At 38.7% G+C, this 8603-nt stretch overlaps 1 protein-coding gene and 1 long non-coding RNA gene across 2 annotated transcripts in view; one reads left to right on the forward strand and one right to left on the reverse strand.

The window, feature by feature from the left end:
* The window catches only part of ankle1 (ankyrin repeat and LEM domain containing 1), a 96212-nt gene that overhangs the window by 56302 nt on the left and 31307 nt on the right, over positions 1-8603 (reverse strand). The gene's annotated exons all lie outside the window — the stretch shown is intronic.
* Positions 1-8603, forward strand: part of LOC112150506 — a 30595-nt gene that overhangs the window by 2631 nt on the left and 19361 nt on the right. The gene's annotated exons all lie outside the window — the stretch shown is intronic.

Raw genomic sequence — 8603 nt, forward strand, 5'->3', positions numbered from 1 at the left:
TTTTTTTTTTTTTTTTTTTTTTTTTTTTTTTTTGACTGTGTGTCACGGCATCAAGGAGATTTGAGGCTGTGTCTTCTTCTGCCACTATCCTTTGAAGAGGGAAGTAATAAAAAGCTGAATGGGAGCAACAAGCCGTTCCTCCCTCTTGCACTTTGAGTCTCTCTACCTGGAGATGAATAGGAGGCCCCTCCATTACATAGGGGGAAAGGAGAACATTTTATTGAAGGCTGAGGATGTGGGGGATGATCTATAAACACTTGGTGTGAAATAGTCTAATTTTTTAGAAAATACTGAACATAGACAAGGTAGTTTAAATTAAACTTAGCTTATAGTTGTCTTCATATTTTGGTAGTAAAACATTTCATCTGCAAAAATAGATTTTACAAACTTGCATTATGAAATAAAGCCATCGTTTGGAATTTTAATAGTCGATTCATTCACTTACCAGCGTAGCCTTTCCTGGGAAAAGTTCCCAGCTGAGAAGAGGTTAATTGTTTTTCTTGAATCTCCATCCGAGGAGAGAAAATAGTTGAACAGGAGGGATAATTGAGTCGCTGATAGTTGAGTAGGTTATGGATTACTGTGGTTTTTTTCTGAAGGAGAATAGAAAAGGAGGTGATCGCGGTAGGAAGGAGTGAAGGGAAAGGAAGGAAGGGGCGTGAGAGGCCCATGTTGCGCGATTCAGCCGCAGGGGTCGTCTGGCCTCCTTAAGGAAGAGGGAGAACTCCAGCACTGTTTGGCCCATGAGGTGACCCTTGGCCTCTCGCTTGCCCCTCCCTGCTCCAGGTGCAAGCCCTCACTGCTGGCAGCTCACACACAGATTCTCTCTACAAGCTAATTTTTCACACACGGCATGCACTTGGGGAGGGGGGCACCGTATGAAAACGCAACCCCGACATTCACAGTTTACCCCCCCTGTGTCTTTCTCTTTTTGCCTTTCTATTGTCTGGTGTTAAACGTCTAACCATGCTTTTTTTTTTTTTTTTTTAATAAAGGATGGAGTGTCGTAATGGGTGTGGGAATGCCACATCTAGTTAGGTTAAATGTTCAATACGCAAAAGTTTCTTCCTGTAATTAATGAGTGTTAATAAAATTCAAGAAAACCTAAATTAAGCGAGCCCCTTTCGCATGGCCCCTTGTTTAAACCACCGCGAGGTTAATGAAGCAATTTACATACTCTCTGTCGCCTTCTAAGTAGAGTGATGACGTTTGCGTCACCGTCTCTGTACCAGTGCACGCTTCTGTTAAAAACAGAGGAATGTGTCAGTTCCTCAGAGGTCATTAGGCTAAAAAAAACATCAAATTTGATGTTAACAAGATTTGCTGATTAATTTCCTTTAATTTAAACCTTATTTAGGAAAGAAGTAAGTCGCTCTTGTTTACCAAATGGAATAACTCATAAGAGCGGATTATACCCCAGACCTATGGAGCCCTAAGGAGTGACAAACATAGCAAAAGTTAACCCCCCTCAAATTATATATCACTGGAGAAAATGCTCCAGACTGGAAGGAAGAATAAAGAGGATTAGTGTCTGTCCATCCCTGTGCCGTCCTCATCTGGGAGATCACATTACAAATAGTGTTCTGGAAGTAGAGGAACAAAATTAGGTATGTCGCCAATCAATACGGTGATGTGAAAGCAGAGGGATATACTTAAAAAAAAAAAATTCCCTGGCTGGCACAACTATCATCTTGCGTTGCCTGCTGGAATCAGATAAGAAGTCGGTGCCTTCCAGTAAAGGATGTTCGGCCCCGGGGCAGCTCAACCTGACGGATATCCTTTTGACTGGCACCCGTAGTGGACCAATTCTATCTGGAAATGGACGAAATCAAAACATTTCGGCATGTATCTACAGTTTCAGATAGAAAGGGCGAATTGTGGCTGAATCAAAGTAGATTGTGAGGAGTAAATGTCCTTTTGTAGCCCCTCTGCTGTCCTGTAAGGAAGACGCCTTTCACCCCATACTTTACGTAGATGATTTAAATAAAACCAAATCACTTCAGCATTATGCTGACAGTGTGTCAGAACTAGTGCGAGTGCTTGTCTCAGATTAGTTCTTTGTACTGTGAGGAGAGAGGAAAGGCGGAGTGAAGGAGTGTTGCGAGGGGGGGTGTTGCGGGATGGGGGAACAATACAGGCACAATCCCAGTTGAAAGAAATGATTTGCACAATTTTCTGAAAGAGGTATTTGTCCGGTTGGATGGTTCTATCAAAGCCCAACAGACATGGCGGTGCATGATTTAAATGACGCGGTGAGCTACAAAGCCGGCGAGATGTCGGGTTGGAGTCATTTCTCAGCTGAACGCTCTCCAGGTAAACGCAGATAATGTGCTCTCGAGTTTCTCTTTCTTAAAGAAGTCTCATTTTTACAGATGGCTCTGACACCAGCTCCGACGGAGCTTCTGTTCTCGGAGCTTAGCTTGTACAACAGTCACTCCAGAAGATAAAAAGACATCATGGCCACACTTCACGTCTGTGAATTCATCCCAGTAAAAAAGTAGAAGTTCTTAGTCTTTTTTATCTTCCTTTAATTTTAATCTTCTCACTCATTTTCTAAGACCTTTAAGATGCTTACTTCTAATTCCTTGAATATGAGTGGTAAACTCAAACGAGAAAGGTAAGTGAGCAGCGGATATAATAACGTGACGACTGTGATTTTTAAAGCTTCGAATCGTTTCAACAAAAAAAAAAAAAGTTGCCCCATTGTCACCTTTAGTTCTAAACCCCCCTGCAGTTTTCCTGGGGACATTTCTTTCCGAGCCATTTATACTCTGAAACTTCCTGAGGATGAACTGCAATTTTTTTGAGTTTTATCGTCAATGAGGGACCATTGGGCATAATGAAGTTCTGTTTCCCAGCGTGAGTTTGGGAGGCTCATGATTACAAATGCTCCTCTCATTGTCTCCCATCATCTCGGCCCTAATTGAAGACAATGTAATGAGACAATGGGGTCCCGCTCATCATTCTGCATCAGTGGCATTCTCTTCGGAACGTGCCAATCTGTTATAAGTTGGGCAGAATTGGTGGGCGGGATGCATATGTATATTTGAACACGCTCAAGCTTGTTTAATTTGGACCAAGAAGATGGACAATTAACCTCCAGCTCCCAAGGGGGCTGTTCATTTTGGTCAGCTTCCCCACTTCATGGCTGCCTGCCCTTGTAAACACTCCTAGACGTGTCTGGGATATGCTTTAGGGGGGTGGGGCGGAGTTTGTTGGCGGGAAGGTCTGCCGCTGGAGGAGCTGTCTTGGATGATTAGGACGGCAGAGTGAAGAGGGTCCCTCTGTGCCTGGCCCCCTTCACCTGACTAATATGCTCTGAATAACTCTGCCTCCACCCTGCGCTTGTTGTGGGTTTTGGCGGGAGTTTAGCATACGGGGGGAGGGAGTATTGCTGTGGTGTAAGTGTTTGTCATCTGCCCCCTGGAGGCCTACATTGGCCCCTTTGTCTGTCTGCCAGGCCGATAATGTTAAATCACACACGCCGCGCTTATGCAATCCAAACATCTCAAGTTTTAAAGTGAGTATTTCAAACAAAGAGCTTGCTAATGATAAACCAGTCTTTTAAAGTCCAACTTTTTCCTTTAGCCAATCTTAAAAACTGGCAATAGAAGTACAGTAAATGACTAAATTAGGAGTTTAAACTGATTAATCCCCTCTTTTATGCTTTAAATTAAAGCTTTATAGTCTTTATACACTCTAAAAGTTGTCTATAGTTTCAAACAGTTAATCTCTGTACAAAAATTAAAGAAAAAAAAAGAAACGATTCATTCATTCATTCATCACTGCACAAAGACGCCACTGAGTCCCAGCCAGATATCACAAGTTCGACTGAAAACACAAAAAAAAAAGTCTTGCAGTGCTCTGAGGAGGCAAAGTCTCGCTGTGACTGATAACATTTCTGCAGGTTTTAGGTTCTGAGGGATGAATGGCCTCTGTGGCTTTTCAGTTGAAGTCCTTTTTTTTACAATTTGGAAACGACACGCATTCCTCATTCCCATTAGGAAAATAAACTTGAAACCTTCTAATATTCCCATCTGATTATGTTTGAAATTTAAGTGTTAATGACTGTTAGGAATTGTAAAATTGGTTTTCCTGTGGTTGTGGTAGATGTGTGCAAATCTACAGTAATCGCCTTACATTACCTAAATGTATCTTAAACCAGCGTTTTGAATGTGTTTTCACATACAGAAAGGCTTCCTAATATCAAGTATTAAGTAACATTTTATGTTTTTTTAGTGGTTTATATACATGAATATGTTGGTACCTTACATTAAAAATGTTTTGTACCATTGTTTTATATATTTTTTACATGGATGGATATTGAGAATTTTTCTTAAAAGAAGTCAACAGAAAGTATACCAAGAAATACACACACAAAAAATGAAACATTGGATTAATTAACAAACGTTCTGTAATTTGTTACATCTAAAGTTATTAGTTTTCATCAAATTAAAATTTTGAGTTGATTGTTTACCCAACTTGAAAATGTAAGCTTTAATTATAACAAATTACACAGCTACTTTTTCTTACTTTTTATATTCATACACATTCTTATGCACTTTTTGACCTACATGGAAGCTTAATCTATAAGGAGTGCAGAATCTATAAGAACCACTAGATAGATGCTTGCTGCAAAATTTAAAACCTTCATCCTCAGTTGCAACATTTCTCAAAAAAAGCAAGGACACACATATTTTTGGCCAAAATACTACTTTTTATCAAAAAATATTAGTCCTTTATGATTAGTCATTTATCAAAGATTTTCCCCTTTCCCCTACACTTGATCAAATGTGTTTTCTAGTAACACACCGCCGACCATTTATCTAACAGAGACTTTGAAACAGCAGCTGAGAAGCATTGAGTATTTGTTAAAAATGTACAGTTAGATAAAATACTCCAGACTTCTTATCATATTGTAATGACACATGCATTATATATGTACTCTTATCCTAATACAATAGAGTAGAAGATTGTATTGTCTTTGTAAGACAGTACAACAATAATTTAATCAGATGAAGAAAATAATGCAGAAATTCCTTGTTGTTTCTGATCATCTTTTGATCTATTTTCAAAGTGTTCCTAGTAGTTTTTTTAACTATGCCATTTTTTGCCAAAAAAAAAAACAAACAAAAAAACCTGTGTTGTTTTTTAGGATATAGTTTCTGCAGTAGTTCTTTAGAAATTCGCCTTAGAGTTTCGGATGGCGTGGAGCAACCCCGCCCCCTCTTCCCCTTCCCGCTGCTGAGAATTCTGAGCCTGTGGCTAGCCCAACTGATTTACTACATTACAAATAAGCTCTTTTCCCAAAGGCATTTTTTTCTTCTGTTCTTGATTCACAACAAAATAAATACTCAGAAATGCAATTTTAAGTGTAATTTTCTTAATTTGTGTCCTCCAACATCAGAAAAATGTCACGAAAACATGTTTAAAGCAGCATTATTTTCATGGGAGTGGGGCTTAAAAATATCAGGACATATAAATAAAAGTAACAACAAAGAGACATATTGTTAGTAAAGTGGCCAAAACTGATAAATTGGGTTTAACGTTAAATTTAAATGTTACTGAACCAAGTAACTGATTTTTGTTTGTTTTTATTTAGTCTGAAAACTCAACAGGCATGCTCAACATTCATTTTTCTAAATTTTTTAAAAACTTGTTTATCTTGGGAGTTTTTTTTCCAAGCGCCACATTCATTTTGTTTGCATCATGAACAGTTGACGACTTAAGATTTACCACTGTGATGATTCTCTACTGACATTTCCCAAGCGAAAAGTTTGAAAATAAGAGAGCAGTTTTATGGCTGAATCTACAAAGTGCACTCAAAAAAAAAAATCAGGTAGAGGCTATAAGCCATGATAAAAATGTACAAACAAACATGTTTTTTTTTTTTATGAATTATGAAATAAATACAAGCTTGAACTTCAGATTCTCTCAGAAAGTAACATGGGAGGAGGAACATCAACCACTGCTTTATTTGAAAAGGACATTTACACTAAGCATAATGCATTTTACAGCATTGCAATGTCTCGTGTCGATGACGATGAGGAAGTAGACTTTATTGGTTTCTCAAATAGCCTTTAGAAACCTAATGTCTCTAGTGATTTTACTGGCAGCTAACATGATGTCATTTTTAATAGAAATCTATCTTAAAACTTTTGGCTCTAAAAAGATTAATTGATCTTTTTAGCTGGGATTTTAGCAATGATAGCTCCGCACACAAGCATTATCCATAGTTGCACTAAAATTATTTTTAAACTGATTTGAGTCTGTCTTTAAAGTCTAGTTCCAATTATCGTTTGATCAATTTTAAAAGCGTTCCCAATGGTTTTTGAATTATGATTATGCCGTTTTTACCACAAAAAAAGTTGTTTTCCAGGAGTTCATTTGAAATTCGCCTATTAGTTGTTGGTGGCAAAGAGTAAGCCTGCCTCCATTTCCCATCATCCATCTGTTTACATGCTCTCTCACTAGCTTACAGCCCCTCACACCCCCAAGCTAACATTAGCAGTGCAACAAAAAAGGGTGAGCCATATCAGAGCTATCCAGTCGTACAGTTTTGAGCCAGATAGCAGCTCAGATGAGGAAAACGAAGACGGTAATGGATCTATTTGTCTGCGAATAGATGCATCGGAATGGAGCAAAGCTGGGAGTTTTATGTGGTCCAAACTGCTACAAGCCTTTTCCAGCTATATTTTTCATCTGCTCCTGATTCTATTTGATTAAATAAATACTCAGAAGCACAATTATTCGTTATATATGTGTTTCATCATGAGAAAAATCCGACCAAAACATAATAAAACACAAAAAATGCAATTTACATTGAAGCGGGTCTTTAAAGATATACCCAATAGAACCTAAAAGTTAAAGAAATTACAGTTCATTAGCTTATTTGTTTTGTCTAATTCTTTTGCAAGTTTCTAAATGTATGAAATGTCTGCTAATTGTGGAAGCTGCAATTTGTAGCTTCGCACCAATATTCAATATCATTTTAGTTTAATATTTGGATAAGATAGGTGAAATGTGCTATCCTTTTTTTATTTTGTCTGCTTTACCTTGACATGGAATTTCTTAAAAAAAAATAAAAAACTTTTGGACATTTTTCTATAACCTTTTTTTTTTAAATGACTAATATTTTTTGGAAAGCAGACAAATAGTCATAGAAGTGTACTTAGGAACGAGCTCTTATGTGTCGTGACTAAATTTCTTGGAATTAAGGGTAAAATGTTGCTAGTCTGAAGGACTAAACAACTTTGAAGAAGAATGGATGTAGTCTCAACATCAAATAAACCTTAGGTTTGAGAAGTTCACTGATATTTTTAAATTCCTAAATAACAAAAAAAAAAAACTCCTCAAAAGATAAGAAAACTTCAAAATGTTGCACACAGGATAACAAACTTCAGACTGTTTTCTTTCAGATCTTTAGATCTAATATGCTTTAAGGGGTTTGAATTAAAACACACCAGATAAACTGAGATCCTAGGATAAAAAGATGCCAACTTCAGCACGGAATCACTGTGTGGACAGGAAGCCTTAAAGGTTTAGATCATGTCTGCCACATTTTTACCCAGGGGCATTCAACAGTCTGTACATGCAGAAGCGGATACACACAGTTGGAAGCCCGAGCTACTGTTTTCCCTCATATCGCAGCAGGAGTCTGTCTTCATCTGTCCTATTGATTAATGAAGTAGGCGCAGCGGGTGTCACATGGAGGCAGTCGTCCTGAAGGAAGGCACAGACGAGCCACGCAAAAACTCACACGATCGTGCATCCTCTGTATCTGTCATGTTCTCCCCGTCTGTCACAGCAGACACTGAGGAAAATGGCAGCTACGGTTCACAACTCCAATTCTGCGAGACGTGGCTCACATGTGGTTACAACACCCAAACGCACCACGCCCTCTTCTATCAAGCACTAAATGTGTCTTAGGCTGAGTGCACTTAAGCTGAAAAGATTTTTTTTTCAATAAATGTGTTTGTAGATTAGTTGGGGTTAATGATCCAATTGCCCTCGAGCGGCAGGAGTGTCCCTGTGCGCGCGCATGTGTGTTTTGACTATTAGATCCTCCTCTGCTGTGCTGTCTCCCTCACTTCCCATTGAGACATTCCTCAGGCACCATTAGAAGAGCAGTATTTATGCTATAAAGAAACTGTGTTTGCAGACGGGGACCACGGCTAAAACGGACTAACCTCAGAGGCCAGTCCCGGTATTTTCTTTGCCTACATGAGAAGTCATAAGCTGTGGACTCGAAAGCTGTTTTTAGAACTTTTCCGTTAATATTTTTAGCCAATGAAAACCAAATCTATATATATAAGGAAATGTAGATATGTAAATATATACATATATGTTTCATTTGGAGGTCATTTTTGTGTTAAAATTAGCCTCCCTGTCTGAAGTAGAAGTGGTCCCCTGCAAATGAACGTCAGCAGTGCTGTGGAGTGAAGTCGGCGGGTTCACCGAGGGTGTGGTCAGCCGAAACCCACCGTCTTTCCCCACAAACTCTTTTAGAAGACAGCCTCTCATGCAAAGGCTGGATAGACAGAACAGTGTGTTAAATAGAAAGAGAGGGGAGGGGGGAAAAATGCCAGAAATTGACTCTAAGG

This window comes from Oryzias melastigma, linkage group LG4 (genome assembly GCF_002922805.2).
Source record: "Oryzias melastigma strain HK-1 linkage group LG4, ASM292280v2, whole genome shotgun sequence".
NCBI lineage: Eukaryota > Metazoa > Chordata > Actinopteri > Beloniformes > Adrianichthyidae > Oryzias > Oryzias melastigma.